An 18,781-nucleotide genomic window follows, 5' to 3' on the forward strand; every position below is an offset into this window, starting at 1 on the left:
TGGATAAACAATGCAGATTTATTTTTTACAGCCATTTTTTATCATATTTATCAGGGGTGCCATCAATTTTGACCACCACTGTATATATATATATATATTTTTTTTTTTTTGCTATGCAAATTCACAGTGCCTCCTTTGAGCTGCATTAGACAGTGTGTAATGTACATCTAAATACAGGGTCAGATGCTGCTTCTGTGCCACCTATACTGCAAAGCTGGGTGTTTGTTCATACAGAGTTAATCAGACAGCCTAAAGCCTCTTACATTGTTGATTTATATTTCAAACAACAATACGACATTTGCTTGCAATGTTTTTCTTACAAAAAACCTCATCATTCTGCAGGACAATTGTCTATTACAGTATACAACACAGATAGAAGGGTGTCAATAAATCTGTGGTGATATACAACACGCTTTAAAGGAACACTCCACCGTTTTTTTTAAATAGGGCTTATTCACCTTCTTTCCTACATTTAGATAGTTGGGCAAATGCATTTTTGTCTCAGTGCATGCGTTGTTTTAGTTTGACAGGGTCGGCGCTAGCTTAGCTTAGCACAATGAATGGAATCCTTTGTTGCCAGCTAGCATGGCCCGAGTAAAAGTGAAAAAAAATAAAAAATAAAACCCACCTAATTACTTCTTGTGGCCTGCGTATTCACAACAAGTACAAATAGCGATGCAGATTAACACTAGGCGATTTCCTAGGCAGATACAGACTTGGGACTATATTAGGGGGAAGCACAGGCGAATCACTGCTGCTTAGGCGAAGCACTGCTACTTGGGCGCAGAGATATCACGCAACACATGAAATGTTAACATACCGGCGTGAATAGTAGCTGGCTATTTTTCCTAGAGTACATGAATGGCAATGAACATGGCTAATTTTGTGAGAGATGAAGAGGGTGACTTCTCAGACAGTCAAGAGCCTGGTGGTGTGAATCTGGGGGAATATGCCAATCTATCCCGACTGAAATAGTGTCTGTGCTGTAGAGAGTGGGACAAGTTTCTGCCATCCATTGATGACCAGGCTCAGCGCGTCAGATCAAGATGAGCGCGCCTGCAGTTGTGTCACAGCTACCGAGGATTTCACGGCGGTGATTCATCCTGCAGTAACTTTTACTCTATTTTTTTTCCCGGTGTGATAAAGTGAACTGGAAAAAAAGCCCCGCGCCGAATGGATCAAATGGACAACTGTCCACAGAGTAAGTGATTATTTTAAACGTGATGCATGTATAGATCGAAAAGTAAATGTGGATATGAGCAGGCTTCACTCAATGTGTACACTTGTCAATTTTAAGAGTGCTGGCCTAGATAATTATAATACATGAAGTGGGAGAGAGGCCGCACTATGCTTAAATATATATATATTTTTATTTGCACAGACGCGTTTCGGCGCGTCTGTGCAAATAAAAATAAAAATATATTTAAGCATAGTGCGGCCTCTCTCCCACTTCATGCATGTATAGATCGACCCATACCTGTATTCACATTAACATATTATACCACATATTCACATTTCATGTGTTGCGTGATATCTCTGCACCCAAGTAGCAGTGCTTCGCCTAAGCAGCAGTGCTTCGCTTGTGCTTCCCCCTAATATAGTCCCAAGTTAATATCTGCCTAGGAAATCGCCTAGTGTTAATCTGCATCGCTATTTGTACTCGTTGTGAATACGCAGGCCACAAGAAGTAATTAGGTGGGTTTTTTTTATTTTTTTTATCACTTTTACTCAGGCCATGCTAGCTGGCAACAAAGGATTCCATTCATTGTGCTAAGCTAAGCTAGCGCCGACCCTGTCAAACTAAAACAACGCATGCACTGAGACAAAAATGCATTTGCCCACCTATCTAAATGTAGGAAAGAAGGTGAATAAGCCCTATTTCAAAAAACGGTGGAGTGTTCCTTTAAGAAAAGTTTATTTCCATCACTGTAAAGTGTTTTTAGATATTACATATAGTCTATATGTAATAATACAGTGTATAGATTACATATACCAAAGATTTTACATAATAAACTGGGTCAGCATACTGTTAATTACCGTTAGTACCATGGGAAGAAGGGGTGCTGAGCGTGACCCCTGGTGTGGAGCCCATGAAGAAATATGGTTGGGGATAAAAGTTCACACAAACAAAAGTGTTTTGCCTATAGGCATACATATTACGTGTGTTTGTTTTTATTTATGCTGTATTATAAAATGCCCATATTATAGCCTAACAAATAGGCCTAAATAAAATATATTTGGAATTGCCCTTTAAAACGAAGGCTCAGTTTGTGGTTCACACTTATTAGATTAAAAACAACAAAAACAATAAAACAAAGACAAAGTCACTTATATTAAACACTTTTTTATTTATGTTTTTGTTAACAGAAGTTATCTTGCGCCTTTAATTGCCTCCGCTATCGTCCTGTCAATCATCTGTCTCATTCTCGCGGGTCGCGGATATGATTACAGTTTCAGTAAAAATGTATTTCACCATCATCGGTACCCACCCTCAGACGATTGGCATTACAGTATTTGCAATCACCATCCCGTGGCAAAACGGAGCGTCTAAAAGAAAAGTTCTGACTGCTGACTGAACATTGGTCAGTGAGCCTCTCCCGCTCTGCGCTGTCAAGCGCAGCTTCACCACACAGATTTAACTCCGCACAGCTAAATAAAACGTACTTGGTTACTAACGTAACCTCGGTTCTCTCTAGAAGAGGGAACGAGTACTGCGTTACGCTATGGGGAAATCTCTTTTCCGCGAGATGCTGAAGCCAAAAATTATCCTTTAATTTTGAAATAATGTAAAACGCGTTGGCAGCATGCAGGCGTAGGCAAGACGGCTCGCGTGCCTATTGGCTGCCCTGTGGCAACTGCAGCAGCCTATCAAGAGAGGCCCCCGTGACGTCAGATCCAATGGGGGCGCTTCGCGCCCACCACATCACGTTCCGCCGAAACTCACGTTGCGTGGGCCTAATAAATATGGCTTGATAAGCTGATCACCCTAGTTTTACTGGCAAAAGCGAACCAGAGCTTGTTGCATGCACGGCACGATACGCAGTACTCGTTCCCTCTTCTAGAGAGAACCGAGGTTACGTTAGTAACCGAGTACGTTCTCTTACGAGAGGTCTCTCGTACTGCGTAAGTATCTTACGCTATGGGGAACACAGTGTAAAACGCCGTGCGTGCTGAGATCCAACACCAAAGTCCCAAGGGCAGGTGCCCGGGGCTCATATAGAGCAAAATCATAAGGGACTCACAGGGAGTACGGGAAGAGGGCTGATAGCGTCATCCCTAAATGAATAGCACCTGATAAGGGGCCATTTATACTGTTTCACACTGCTAGGGCGAGAAATCGGCCTGGACAGATGAATATAATGGGTCTTATACACTGCCCGTTAGAAATATATTTGATCGATCTGCGAGCGTTGCTCGAGCAGTTTCAGAATTCTGAGCCGAAGCATCGGGGCAGATAGTTCTGATTTATTGGACCGAAAGTAGCTTAGCCTGCAAAGCAGGAACCTCTAGGTTATAAAACCTTATAAATGTAGACGGGGAGTCCCAGCCTGCCGCCATACAGATATCTTGCAAGGCAATCCCACTATACCAAGGCCACGATGAGGCCATGCCTCCAGTGGAGTGCGCTTTGACACCTAATGGGCACCGCAAGCCCTTAGAAGTGGATAGGGTCTGTTTCGATGCAGCTAGTCCCTTAGAACGTCCGCTGAACAACACAAAGAGCTGTTCCGTCTGTCTGAAGACGGATGAGCACGACACATAAGCTCTTAATGCCCTGACTGGGCAAAGGAAGCTCGCGTCCTTCTCCTCATTACAGACCAGCAGAGCCGACAGAGAAATCACCTGAGCCCTGAACGGTGTTGAGGGACTTAGGAACATATCCGTGTTTTGGTTTGAGTATGACCAGATGACCAGATCATTTCTCCCCAGTGACTGGCCAAGCGTCGGTTTAGCGGACGCCGCTATAGCCGCCACATAAACCTTGAGCATGGAAGGGGTTCTACCCTTGTCCAGTAGCTCTTGTAGGAAGGAGAGAACCTCTGTCACTCCACAGTCTGTGGGTGATATATCACGAGCTGCGCACCAGCTAGAAAACACAGACCATTTCGAGGAGTAGAGCCGTCTAGTAGACGGAGCCCTAGCCTGCGTGATCGTGTTCAGCACTCCCGCTGGGAGGTTAGCGGGTACCCGTTGATGGCCCACGCATGTAGGGACCACAGCTCTGGGCGAGGATGCCAGATCGAGCCCTTGGCCTGAGAGAGGAGGTCGCTCCTCACTGGTATTAGCCATGGGGGAGTGCTTGACAGCTGCATCAAAACTGGGAACCAAACCTGGTTCTTCCAGAACGGAGCCACTAGCAGCACTGAGCATCCGCTTTCCCTGATTCACTCTAGTACCTGAGGTAGGAGCGCAACTGGGGGAAAAGCATAGAGCGGGCAGCGGGGTCAGACGTGGGCCAGCGCATCCCTGCTCTTGGAGAAAAACTCCGGACAGTGAGCGTTTTCTTGAGATGCAAACAGGTCTATCTTTGCTCTGCCGAAAGTTTTCCACAGCAGCTGGACTGTCTGTGGGTGTAGAGACCATTCTCCTGCCGGAACATTGTTCCTGGACAGTCTGTCTGGTCCCAAGTTCAGATGGCCTGGCACATGCGCTGCTCTCAGTGAGCGCAGATTGTGCTGAGCCCAAACCAGGAGACGTTCTGCCAGCCTGTACAGGTTTCGGGATCTGATACCTCCCTGGTGATTTATATAGGACACCACCGACATGTTGTCCGAACGGACCAAGACGTGGTGTCCTTTTATTCGGGGACAAAAGCGCCTCAGCGCGTTGTCGACTGCCATCATTTCCAGGCAGTTTATATGTAGGAGCCTTTCCCGTTCTGACCACTGGCCGAAGAACGGTCTGCCCTCGAGCAGCGCTCCCCATCCCGAGGTGGAGGCGTCAGTAGACACCACCATCACACTCGAGGAAGTCCCCAGGCTTACACCTAACCGGTACCAGTCGGTCACTTTCCAAGATTTCCAAGACACATCCCTGAGTGACCCTGAGGCGAAAAAGACCAGAGGTCCAAGCTTGCGGTGGTACTCGTGCTTTTAGCCAGAACTGAAGCAGACCCAGCTGGAGCACTGATGATGCTGAGGTCATGAGACCCAGCATTTTCTGAAACCTTCTGAGCGGGACTATTGTGCCGCGGCGGAAGGATTTCGTCATGCGCTGGATGTCCAGCCTGCGCTGTGGCGATAGTTGAGCTGTCATAGACAGCGAGTCCAGTTCCAAGCCCAGAAAAGAAATTCTCTGGCTGGGAGACAGTGAACTCTTCGCCCAATTGACTTTGAGACCTAGATTCTCGAGATGCTCGAGTAAAATGGTCCTGTGTTCTATGAGCTCTGATTGTGATTGAGCTAGAATCAGCCAATCGTCCAGGTAGCAAAACTCGCATGCCCCGCAGTTTCAGGGGTGCGAGCGCTGCGTCCATGCACATCGTGAATGTACGGGGTGCCAGGGACAAGCCGAACGGCAGGACTGTGTATTGATAAGCCTGGCCCTCGAAGCCGAATCTCAAGAAGCACCTGTGACGTGACGCTATTTGTATTTGAAAATACGCGTCCTTCAGATCTATTGACATAAACCAGTCCCCCTGGCGAATTTGCGTGAGGATTTTCCTGGTTGTGAGCATTCTGAACCGGCGTTTTGAAAGCACTCTGTTCAGCTGTCTTAGATCTAGAATGGGTCTGAGACCCCCGTCTTTTTTCGGAACCAGAAAGTATCTGCTGTATAGACCCCCTTCGCTCTGAGCTTGAGATAAAGGCTCTATGGCCCCTTTGCTCAACAGTTTCGCTATTGCGGCTCGAAGTAGATGTGCTACTTCCTCTTTCACCGTAGTTTCGATTCGCGCCGCATAACGGCGGGGACGTCGAGCGAACTGTAGCGAATAGCCTCCCTTTATGATGTTTAGCACCCATTCTGATACCCCGGGAAGCTTTGCCCACGCACTTGCATGAATAGCTAGGGGTTGAATGAAATCTGGGCTCTGGCCGCGATATGGTGGCGACCGGAGAGCTCCGGTGTGCTGAAACACAAACATCGCGCTTGTAGCGTTCGAGGCGGGGGGCGCGCTGATCACAGCGGGCAGCCTGCCCGCGCTCGACTCTCTTACGGCGGGTTGCCGAGGGAAAGCGAGCGGGGGAAGCCCCGTAGGGCTTGTCATGTCCGTGAGTGAATGCGGGCGCGGGACAGCGGGCGCATTTACTATACTGAAAACACCGTCGGCGTGAGCTGACTGTATGTGCGTTAGTTTCGTTTTTACAGAAACCGTGGGACATGCAATGTGTAGTGTTTGTGGGCACTGGGTCGTGGGCACATTCACTACGTTTAATGCACAGTTAAATTTTCGATTTTTCGAGTCGATTTTATGTGTGCAAACCCTGTATTTTGGCGGGCTGTGCTTGTGTGTAGGAATGAACACTGGGTTGTGGGCATTTTTACTACACTCATAACACCATCGGCCGTGGCCGGAGTACCAGAAAATACACTCTTTATGGGATTTATCTGGGTCGCCGTAAAAACGGCATTTGTGTGCAGGCAAACAGGCTGTGGTACCGATTTGTTTACTGCCGATTACACTGGAACAGTCGCATTTACTGGAACTGGACGAGCGAGAAGTTTTGGTGGAAGTCTGGCCACAGCGGGACTTGAACACCGTTGTTTTCCTAGGCTGGCTAGGAAGACTTTCAGGCCTCGGGCTTTATTTCGATCTTAGGCCGGGGCCCACGTGGTGGGGGGCGGCGGCCAGCAGAGCAAGAGCGTGGTCTTGTGTCCCGGGCCTGTCGACGCTGCGAAGCGGCGGCGGGCTGAGGCTGCGGCTGGGAGCTGCAAGCAGACGGCTGTTTAGAGTGACCTGCCGCGGAGCTGGAGCGCTTGGGCAAAAAGTGCTTCATGGCCTGTGACGTTTTCTGTACCTCAGCGAATCTATCCGCGAAATCTTTGACGGAAGACCCGAAGAGGCCGGCAGAAGAGATGGGGGCGTCGAGGAATGCGGAGCGCTCAGAGTCCGCCATCTCAGAGAGCATCAGCCATAAGTGTCTCTCAGCCACGGTGAGAGAAGCCATGATTCGCCCTATGGCCTGTGCAGCGGACTTAGTAGCGCGAAGAGCCAGATCTGTGGCGCTTCTCAGGTCCGGCACGCAGATAGCTTCCGGTCCTTCCTCGTCCAGTTTACCGAGAAGGTCGGCCTGGAAGATTTGCAAAATGGCCATTGTGTGCAACGCAGATGCAGCCTGTCCAGCGGCGGTGTAAGCGCGACTGTGTATAGCTGAAGTAGTGCGGCAAGCTTTAGAGGGCAGCGCCGTTTTAGCCCACCGTCCAGCAGAGGGCGGGCAAAGATGGGCTGCTACAGCTTCTTCCACTGGAGGGATAGAGAGATATCCTCTGTTTTTAGCATCGTCGACAACGGAGAATGCTGCTGAAACAGAGGTGCGTACTCTGGCTGAGAAGGGGGCGTTCCAGGATTTCGCGACTTCTTCATGAAGCTCAGGAAGAAAAGGCGCGGGTCTAGAAGACTGTGAAACGCGGTCCCTTTGCAGGAAACATCCGTCCAGCCGATTGTGCGCGGGTACCGCGGGCACCGCCCACTCAAGGCCGAGGCTCGCCACGGCCTGCGTGAGTAGACACATCAGCTCTGATTCGATGCTGGCCCGTTTCCCAGACGATTTGCGAGCAGAGGGAGCGTGATCCACAGAGCTCGACCAATCCTCACTGCCAGACGCCAGGATAGAGCAGCTGTCATCCCCCACAAACACGTCGTCATCCATAACGGAAGCGGCGGAAGCGGCGGCAGACGGCGGCCGCTGTCCGGCGGATAGAGACGCAGGCGAAGCAGGCGGGGAAGCTGGCGGGCGAACCGGCGAGCTCCCACAGGCTGTAGGACGTTCAGGGACCCGCTGAGAGCGGTGCTTCTTGCGGCGCGGCGTCGCAGCGGGCGGAGATGCAGACTCAGAGAATGATGCCAGGCGAGTCCGTCAGCGAGCGCGAGAGCTGCATGAGCTTCACCCAGGCATGAAACGCAGATGACATGGCGGTCCCCGTCGCTGAGTGGGGCTCGGCATGAGCCACAGGTATGAGGCATCTTGAAAAAGACGCTCGCTCTTTTAGAAAGTGAGTGTGTGTTGCGGCGGCGAACACACACTGGCAGAGAAAAAGGATATTACGCCGGATAGCGTAGCAGGAACGGCGACTGAAGGCGGCGAGTTGTCGACCAGCGGCTTCAGGTGCAAGGGCTCGTCCCGCAGAAGGCTTTTTCAGCGGCGCGGCTTCTTCCTCTCCGGATCCAGCGATGCGTGAAGCTTGCTGAAGAGATGAAAACTAGGGTGATCAGCTTATCAAGTCATATTTATTATTACTCTCTTGATAGGCTGCCAATAGGCACGCAAGCCATCTATGCCTGCATGCTGCCGTAACGCGTTTTACATTATTTCAAAATTAAAGGATAATTTTTGGCTTCAGTATCTCGCGGAAAAGAGATTTCCCCCTAGCGTAAGATACTTACGCAGTACGAGAGACCTCTCGTAAAAGAACAGGCTGGTGGCAGACTAATAATTAATATTTCTGATGTAAAGATTTCTGTGAAACGTGTAAAGTTGCACAGAAGAAAGCCCAATAGGACCTGCCCTGTACAGTTTAAGAATCTGTAGCCATAGTAGAGGACTATTATTTTGTTGAACAGACCTGGGCTGCGTTTCCCAAAAGCATCGTAAGCTTAAGTTGATCGTAAAAACGATCGTACGACTGATCTTAATATTACGGTCTGTTTCCCAAAAGCATCGTAGCTTAAGTAGCACTTGAAAATCTTCGTAGAACTACAAGTGCTCTGGAGTAATCGTACATCCCCAAGTACATTGTAAGAAGACAGATTTATGAGGACACCTGCAGGACAACCGGCAGATTACACCTTTTACTTTATTCAAATGCAATGTGATTATAATATAAGGTTTTGATTGTACTTTATTGTACACTTTATTACTCTTTTTTGTTGTTGGTTAAATTTATGTATAAATTAAATAATTAAAAAGGTCAGAAAACAAAACAAAAAAATATAAATAATTTAATCTAATAATTTTAATCAAAATTAAATAAGTGAACAAAAAAATAAATAAAAGAAATCCTTTAAATCTGTTTAAAATTACACCTTTGTTTCGCTCTATCTCCTCTAAAAGGACATTAATTTCATCTTTTTGAAAGATATATATATATTTATTTTTTTTAGCCATTTTGTCAGTGCCACCGCGTGTGCTTTATATAGACTTGTCTTGATTGCTAATCCACAAAAGATGACAATTATGGTTAAACGTACAAAGATGCCTGTAATGGTTAAACGTTCAGAATACGATTCCATAAGGTTATGTTTCAGCACCTCACGAATGGACAGCGACTCTTCGACAGCTAAGATACATCGTTATCGGGAAACCCGGCCCTGAGCGACATCTGACGTCACATGCTCAGATTTGCTTGACCAATCGGCGGAAGGGGGCGTATCAGGCCGCCCACATGTGGAAAACGAATTTTGAAGTCATTATTCGTTTTTTGCCTGTGAACTAAAAAGCGAAAAATCAAGCCGAAATCTCGTTTTGTCGTTTTTTTGAAAAAAACGAAAAAACGAATAAAGGGTCTGTTTTCTCGTTTCTGCTTATTTTATTTCAAATTGGAAAACAAACTATCAAAACGTACACGGACATTCTAAAATCCATTATTTAGAGTATATTATGTGTCTGCCAGGATAGAAAAATATAACTTTAAGTAAATATTAAACAAAGGCAGTAAAATGATAAATTAAAAAATGATTAGTTTTTTCGTTTTCTGTTTTTTTTTTTATTGAAAACGGATTTGGAATGGACGGAAGATACCCTGATTCCTCCCGACCTTTGTTACATGAAACTTCATTTAGTTTAAAAAACGAAAAATTAGATTTTGGCTCGATTTTTCATTTTTCGTTTGTGGTTTACAAATCGGTTTATGGGTTCGATATTTCATTTGCACACGTGGGCATTTATGCATGCATGCTACATTTCATCTCACTTGCACAAAATCAGATTCAGTATTCCTCAGAAGCACAGGAACATTTATAGATTATACAACCACGAATAACACAAACAATATCAGACAATGAACTAAGGAAATGAAGGGCTTAAAGGAACACTCCACCGTTTTTTGAAATAGGGCTTATTCACTTTCTTTCCTACATTTAGATAGGTGGGCAAATGCATTTTTGTCTCAGTGCATGGACTGTTTTAGTTTGACAGGGTCGGCGCGAGCTTAGCTTAGCTTAATGAATGGAATCCTTTGTTGCCAGCATGTCCTGAGTCCTAAGTGTTTTACTTTTTTTAATTTACTCTCATAAATGATTTATGATTTACTCTCATAAAATCAGCCATGTTCATCGCCATTCATGTACTGTAGGAAAAATAGCCAGCTACTATTCACGCTGGTATGTTGACGGAAGTCGTGGGATTTTATGTGTTGCGTGATATCTCTGCGCCCAAGTAGCAGTGCTTCGCCTGAGCTTCCCCCTAATATAGTCCCAAGTCAGTATCTGCCTAGGAAATCGCCTAGTGTTAATCTGCATCGCTATTTGTACTCGTTGTGAATACGCAGGCCACAAGAAGTAATTAGGTGTTTGTTTGTTTTTTAATTTTTTTTTATCACTTTTACTCAGGACATGCTAGCTGGCAACAAAGGATTCCATTCATTAAGCTAAGCTAAGCTATTGCCGACCTTGTCAAACTAAACCAATCCATGCACTGAGACAAAAATGCATTTGCCCACCTATCTAAATAGGAAAGAAGGTGAATAAGCCCTATTTCAAAAAACGGTGGAGTGTTCCTTTAAATACAGGGTCAAGCTTAAACAGAACAGTTGCAGAGCTAATTAATAACCAAGGAAACTACTAGGGAACAGAACTCAGGCAAAGCAGAACAGGGAAGAAAATGAAAACACAATTAAACTAAACGGACAATCACATTTGTGTTGGGTTTTTTTTGTTTGTTTTTTTTCTTTCCTTCCCTGTGTCCTATTTTTCTGCAATCCAGAATGGCAGCACAGCTGTTTGAGCTGTGCCCTTTACTGTACAGGCGTGAATTTGAATTTCATTAAGCCTGAGGCTTATTCATTTCACTTTTGAGTGAAAGTGAAAGTAACTTTCCCCAACACTGCTGATTTGCAGCAAAGAGACATGTAGCCCCTCTGTTGCATTGCTGAAATTGAATTTTGCTTCAGTATAACAGATTTTAATTCAAATTCCTCTTTCCTATAACTAACCTATACATTTATGATAAAAAATAAATAAAAAAAATCAGTTTGTTCATGCTTTTCAGAAATGCTGAAAAAATAGTTCTGTTTCCCTTTTGAGGGCACTGCTATATAGACATTATCCAGTCAGCAATCCCCTATAATAACTGGGCAGCTATTAAGTTAAACCTTGAATGTAAGGCCTCTAAATGATGCCTGTCTTTCTTAAATAGAATACCTTTTTTTTTATTTAATTAAAAAATACCAAAATATTGTAAATTAATAAAGGTAGCCACTATACAATATTCTTCTTGCTTTTTAGAGTACAGGGTCTAGAACAAGGTTATACACAAAAATTGTGAATTTGAGCCAAAAAGTGACTGCACCTAAAATTACAGTTTAAGGAACTCAAATTGTAATTTATGTAGAAAAATACATTTTATTTATTTGTAATATGATGTAAAATCGTTTCAGTTTTGATTTCTTGTAAATGCTCTGCTGTGATCAACCCAATCTCCAAAGATCATTGCATAACTGTCTTGGAGTTGTAAGGTCATGTAATAACATGCAAACATAAAGCAGATGTGATTAGTAACTCTAAACTTTCTTCTATAAAGCCCAGGTGCATTTTTACAGTAGGCTATTGTTGTTTACATGTTTCTGTGGCCCTCATGTTTCTGGACTTGTTCCAGCAAAAAGAAGCAAAGTTTTTCACCTGTAATTACATAGTAAAATTGTTTTGCTTTTTACGACTTTGAAGGATTGTTGAATAAACAATTTTTTTATTGGGGGGAAAAAGTACAGTTTTCTCTTTTTCCTTTTTTTCATGTGTAATTTTTTTCTGGAAATTATAACCACTATAAACAGATATGTACTTTATCTAGCACATGTGTAGGTTTTATAATAAGGTGATGCTACTGTGTACTGTTTCAATGAATGTGTCCTTTAAAACCAAACTGTCAGTTTATCAGGCACATTTGTGCCTGAAAGATTCAGCTAACTTGTTTCCTCGCCAATGACCTCATAGCAAAGTCAGAGGTACCTCCTGATTTCTTGCTCAAAATAGTCAAAAGTTGGAAAAAATTGACCACCAGCTGAACTTTTAGAGGTAGTTTTTTTCCCTCAGCTCAACTGTCACAGAATCACACGCAGAGGATACTGTGGGATAGGCAATAAAGAATCTACGTTGCCTTAGCGAACAGATGCAACTGCTACCTTAAGAGTCATTTAACTTAGTTTTGATGGTATAAATCAATATATAAGTTGTTTCAGTGATGTTAAATAATATATTTGTTAGGAATTATATATATATTTTTAGAATGTGACGCAATCATTGGGTTTGTTTTCTCGTCTTAATTCCTTCCTCCATTTTCTGCCTGCATGCGGAGACAGAATTTGTCAGCTTTCGGACACATCTATTATATTTTGTTGTTAGTCACAGTTCTGCTTTCTCAATGTACAGACTTCCTCTTTAAGTCTGTAAGGAGTAAAGGCTTATTCTTTCTTTCTGAGCGTCTGTCTGCATCAATCTCTCACTATATAAACTCTCCTCAGTTTGTCTCATTTTACAGGTTAGCTATGGCAGAGTTTAAGAGCTGTAATGGAAAAATTTGATTTCTATTGATCTTCAACGTATATTGCAAAGTAATGTGTCACATGTCTTTATTGTCAGTGTGAGAAACAAGATATATGTATGTACGTGCCTGGGGAGGGGCTTGGTGTGACGCTTCAGGAACATATGGGACAGGATCTTTGACCCTAGTATCTGACAGTTTGTGTCTTTAGGTATAGAAACTTGAACAGCAATGGGTCCCTTATCTATATGGGTCAAAGAAACAGCCGCCGGGAAGGTAAAAACTGATTTTCCTGCTAAGACCAAACTCACCCTGCAATAAAGCCATAAAACGCACCCTGGACAAAAGATAGCAAAGACAGAGCACAGGACAGACCTGCATTATTGAGTGTGACTTCGCCTGTCCAAACTTTTCTTCTTCCTTATCTCTGCATCCCCCTCTCCTTCCTCCCTTCCTCTTCTCACGAGTCAAGTCACCAAAAGTTCACTAAGAATGTCTATATCACATAATGATGTATCTTGTGAATCTATTGTTTTTCCTTTTCATATTTGGTATCATTTTAAGTGTCTCATTTGTAAAATGGTCTTAATTTCATTGCAGTCACTGGTTTAATGAGAAAGATTGAGAACTTAGGCGAATCCTGTTGTCCTCTCTGGGTGACAATTTTTTTTTTACATTTGAGCCAAAAAAAAGTGACTGCACCTAAAATGACATTTTAAGGAACTCAAATGGTAATTTATGTAGAGAAAGACATTTTATTTATTTGTAATATGATGTAAAATCGTTTCAGTTTCGATTTCTTGTAAATGCTCTGCTGTGATCAACCCAATCTCCAAAGATCATTGCATAACTGTCTTGGAGTTGTAAGGTCATGTAATAACATGCAAACATAAAGCAGATGTGATTAGTAACTCCAAAATTTCTTCTATAAAGCCCAGGTGCATTTTTACAGTACTGTTGTTTACATGTTTCTGTGGCCCTCATGTTTCTGGACTTGTTCCAGCAAAAAGAAGCAACGTTTTCACCTGTAATTTCATAGTAAAATTGTTTTGCTTTTTGCGACTTTGAAGGACTGTTGTATAAACTATTTTTTATTGGGGGGAAAAAGTGTTTTTCATGTGTAATTTTTTTCTGGAAATTATAACCACTATAAACAGGTATGTACTTTGTCTAGCACATGTGTAGGTTTTACAATGAGGTGATGCTACTGTGTACTGTTTCAATGAATGTGTCCTTTAAATCCAAATGGTTTGGATACAGAGGTACTTCCTGAAACTGTATAACTATAGGCTATTCATTCATATTAATTTCTTGCTCAAAATAGTAAAAAGTTGGAAAAAATTGACCATGCACCAGCTGAAGTTTTAGAGGTAGTTTTTTTTCCCTCAGCTCAACTGTCACGGAATCGCACGCAGAGGATACTGTGGGATATCATAGGCAATAAAGAATCTATGTTGCCTTCAAAAAACTGAACAGATGCAACTGCTACCTTAAAGGGATAGTTCACTTTAAAATGAAAATTCTGTCATCCTTTACTCACCCTCAAGTTGTTTCAAACCTTTATGAATTTCTTTCTTCTGCTGAACACAAAGGAAGATATTTTGAAGAATGTCAGTAACCAAACAGTTAACTGGAACCATTGACTTCCATAGTAGGAAAAAAAAAATACTATGGAAGTCAATGGTTCCAGTTCCAGTTCCAACCAATTCTCTGTCAGCTTTAAATAGTTTATTAAGTGGCCAGTCAACAAGACAAGAATTAATAAATGAGATACTTATAAATCTACAGAACATTGGTTTAGTCCTGAGGGTGCATATGTGGGAGTACAAGGAAATGAAATAGTCCACTGAGTAAAGCAGAAATAATAGGAAAAATTAAAGAACACATGAATAAAAAGTGGCAAGAAACAGCTGTTTATTTAGGCTAGGATGTTTTTTGAACAATGACATGCAACATTAGCACATTTGAAAATGACATTTGACTGTTTGTGCCTCAACTATTCAATCACAAAACACTTGAGTCCATGCATACTTCTTTACTAGAATCACATCTCACATAGACATAAGCATCATCATATAACCAGTTACCTGCTAATTTATTTTCAAAATGTAATTCTCTTCATGCTGTCTACTATACATGCAGTTTTGGAGATATTCTGTTTATAGGATAATTTGATATATGATTATAGGATAATTTGAGCAGCTGACAGTTACTGCTGAAAATCACAAAATGCTAATTTCATTCTTCATTAAATGAGAGGCAGACCGTGTTAATTAGCACTGGATGAATTAACAACAAAGCTGTTAACTTAAAAAATATCCAATAAGCGCCAAAATGATAATGAGGATAACAAGGACACCAAGAGCAAAAAGCCAACGAGGGTAACGAGCGAAACGAAGGAATCTTTGCGTTGAGTCTCCATCAGTGATTAGTCTGCCATTTTCAGCACTCTGGTCTCCGGATAGATTTCGATTTCCACCATCTTCTGCAAGAGTGAAAGACAGCTTATATAAAATATAATGCCATAGGTTTTTGTTTTATTCCTTCACATTCCTTCATTTATTTTTATAACTATAATTAATTACGATATTGCATAGTAAGAGTGAACATTTTACTGAAGAATGAAGAATGTAAAGCTTGGAATACTTACTACTCAAGAAATAATATGAAGTCAGATTCTGGAAGGGAAATTAATATATGAATATATTTGTGTTAACTACAATAAAACACACATTCATCTTTCACTTTGGACCCTTTTCACACATTTGCTGGTTTCAGAAGCGGAAGTTGTCATGAATGGGTAAACTTCTATACAGCAAATATGATCATTGCATTCCTGCTGTTGCAATAGCAAAAGAAAAGAAAAATACACGATAGCTTTTCCACAAGTTTCTAAATGAGAAAAATATATAAAGAGATTGATTACAACAGTCAGAAGAGAAAAAGGTGTCAAATTTAGCCTAGCTTCCCTCCCTGTATTTATGTTGTATTTATTTTTTATAAAAAAAAGTATAGTGTTACAAATGTACATTTAAAAAAATGGAAATATAAAAACTTTGCTAGATTTGTAACTGGAAACACATCATCATAGTTTGTGAAAAGTGTCCATGGTGATCAACATGCCTACCTTTGAATTGAGGTACTGTGCAGCTTCAGCAATTGCATTGTCATTCTTCTGACATCTCAGTAATTCGTTATCAAAAATCAGACAGTCCACTGCAAATATGTCATGTCTCTTTATAGCATTGTTGCTGTCTGGGATAATTCTCTCAGGGTCAAACGTAGAATGGAGTATCACCAAGAGGACTGGCTTGATCTGACCTGTAGGGCAGTTAAAAGTGGATTGTTAATTGGATCATTAAAAAAGAAAATCGGTTAAGTTTAATTAATTATGTTTTTTATTATTAATCTGGGTTCACACTTGTAACTTGATCAATGTACTTCATTGCAGCGTCAATGTCAGTTCCAGCACGAGAAACAATGGTGCAGAAAAACAGTATGAATTCACATCGCTCAAGGTAATAGACCTCCTTCAGACCAGATACTTTATTATGGAGACTTCTCTTGAATTCATTTCCAACAGAATCCATTGTCTGTCCTGGGTCCAAAAAAAGAGGGGGAAGATAAAACAGTTGAAGAACAGAATACAATTTAGAATATTCAGCATTTTAACTAGTTACATCTTAGCCTTTCATTAACACAAACTTTCATTAAAATGTTATTTTATTAATCAATTCATTATCCTTCAGTCCTTATGCAGCCTCGTTTTCATTCCTGTTAAAAAATAGTCTAAATATGAAATGTCAGCATTTTTAATGCATTTATGGTCAACAAATTACATTATTGGCAGTTAATTGTATGGATCTACTGCATGTTTTTTCCCGCCTATATCTATAAAAATTATTGTTCTTTTTTATTTTTTTCTCTCTCGTTTTAATTGCTGTGTAGTTACCTCTCTCTGAAAATCCTGTTCTAATCTTTATAGCAGGAACAAGGAAGCAGCACTGGGATGTGGTCACAAATGTTCTATAAATAGAATTTTTTTTGTTGCTAAATATAGTGCTATAGGAGACGAATGTTGGAGAGCTAATTAGAGCTAAAAACCTGTAGGCCTATATATTTAATGTATTTTTTCGCTTGGAAGTCTTTTTATCTTTCATGCTAGACTCCCATGAAGGATCTGGATCTTGGCGAGCTGCCCTCCTTCTGCTTCCTATCCCACTGAAAATTAACTGGGATGATCTCGTGGTTGTACTGTAAAATGCATCCTCTGACCAAGTGTGTAAGGTATATTAATAAAACGAATTAATAACAAATAAGTAGGTAAATACAAACAAGCTGGAAAATGTGCCAAATTTCACTTTTCCCGGCTTCTCGCGATGACCAGTCCGTGACTGCATTATGTTTAGCACATTTATTATATTAATAATAGCTAAAGACTATGGCACTTTTGGTGAAAAAAGTCATCCTCTATGTTCAGTCTTTTAAACATGACAGTCCACGGCCACACCCCCGTGCTACAGCCCACGACACAAATTACAAGACCAAACCTGGAAAAATAGAAAATCGGTTAGATTTCCTGGCTTTCTGAAGTCACAATTTAGCAGAAGTATCTACTGATGAAGTAGCTACAAAAAAAAAAAAAAAAAAAAAAAAAACCGTCTGGTTTAAATCTTTCATTTTTGCATTTGCATTTTTAGTATATAAAAAAACAACCTCAAGCGACACGGACCAATCTTACAGTATTTCTGATCTATATATCATTTCGGCTAAAACATTGGTGGAATATTTCCATCCATTTGTATTTTACAGTTCTGTGATAGGCGTATGCACTTTAAAATCTCATTCACAAATAACCAGGTAAAGTTCCAGTGGGATAAAAAAATACATAAAATAAGGCATAATGAAGGACATAGCCAACAGCTACTTACTGTTCTTCTTCAGAGGCTGAAAGTGCGTGAGGTCTGAGCGCTGAATCCTGAGTCATTGAGCAACACTTTCATTTTTTGTTTACTCAAGCTTAATGTTCTTTCAGTTTCGTTTTGACTCTAATGCGCAAATAAACGTCTAAAAAAAATCAGTTACAGCACAGTAGGCTGCATGCGTCTGTTTTATAATTAGGCTACTGCTTAGGCTACATAATAATCGGTAGCAGAAAATAAATATTTTATTAAATAATTTAATAGTTAGCCTATAGTTGTAAGTTAAGGTGTGTAATAGCCTACTGTGTGGATTTTAACAAAAGATTAATTGTGTTACTTTATTATTGTATAGGCCTACTCAAGTTCTCTTTCATACACTTAATAAAATGAAAACAGGCCTACAACAATTTAGAAAGTGCGAAGTTCAAAAATAACCTGTGACCTAAATAATTAGCTTGACCAAATTCTTCTTAAAAAAAAAAAAAAAAAAAAAAAAAAAAACCTGGGTTAATACAAAATAAACTCATGTTCCAATCTGTTTACCTTTTAACCCAATCTTCCATGATAAATCTTGAAAGTTGTTGTAGAAAAATTGATAGTTTTTTTCATTAACTTTCTTAGACATTGTGTGGTTTTAAGCATTCGTTTCTCTTCTGGAATTTATGTATGTTTGTGCACCTTGCGTAAGCAAGACACACACAGTAAGACAAATGATTAAGAACCTTTAACTCTTTAGGTATGGAAGATAATTTAGCCAAGAGGGGTTAGAGGGGTCATTCTAAATCAGCTAGATGTGGCCATGCTGGGTGAGTGGAAAACTACAGAGGAAAGACCTCAAAGAAGGAGTAAAGAATGGAATTTCCTGGGCTGGGTGTCACAGGGTAGCTGCTGTGATTTTGTGACTAAGCCTCATGGAAGAGAAAAAATATCTTTTAAAATACAATTTGATTCTTGATGTCTCTTATGCAGTGATGATGATTGAGAGACAGAGAGTGTTGTAACTTC

The 18,781-nt window shown here is 41.5% G+C and overlaps 1 long non-coding RNA gene across 3 annotated transcripts; it reads right to left on the minus strand.

The window, feature by feature from the left end:
• Positions 1-14,746: 14,746 nt before the first annotated feature.
• LOC311293019 lies at positions 14,747-17,881 on the minus strand. Of its 3 annotated transcripts, none has more exons than XR_014627871.1 (6): positions 17,786-17,842; positions 17,190-17,404; positions 16,276-16,452; positions 15,982-16,175; positions 15,505-15,532; positions 14,747-15,339 (listed from the first exon to the last, which is right to left on the minus strand). It is a non-coding gene; the product is annotated as an uncharacterized lncRNA (long non-coding RNA). The 3 variants fall into 3 exon arrangements; XR_014627872.1 differs by having other exon boundaries at positions 16,807-17,404; XR_014627870.1 differs by lacking the exon at positions 17,190-17,404 and having other exon boundaries at positions 17,786-17,881.
• Between the last annotated feature and the right edge of the window lie 900 nt (positions 17,882-18,781).

Source organism: Rutilus rutilus (genome assembly GCF_951802725.1).
Source record: "Rutilus rutilus genome assembly, chromosome: 7".
In the NCBI taxonomy this organism is placed as follows: Eukaryota; Metazoa; Chordata; class Actinopteri; order Cypriniformes; family Leuciscidae; genus Rutilus; species Rutilus rutilus.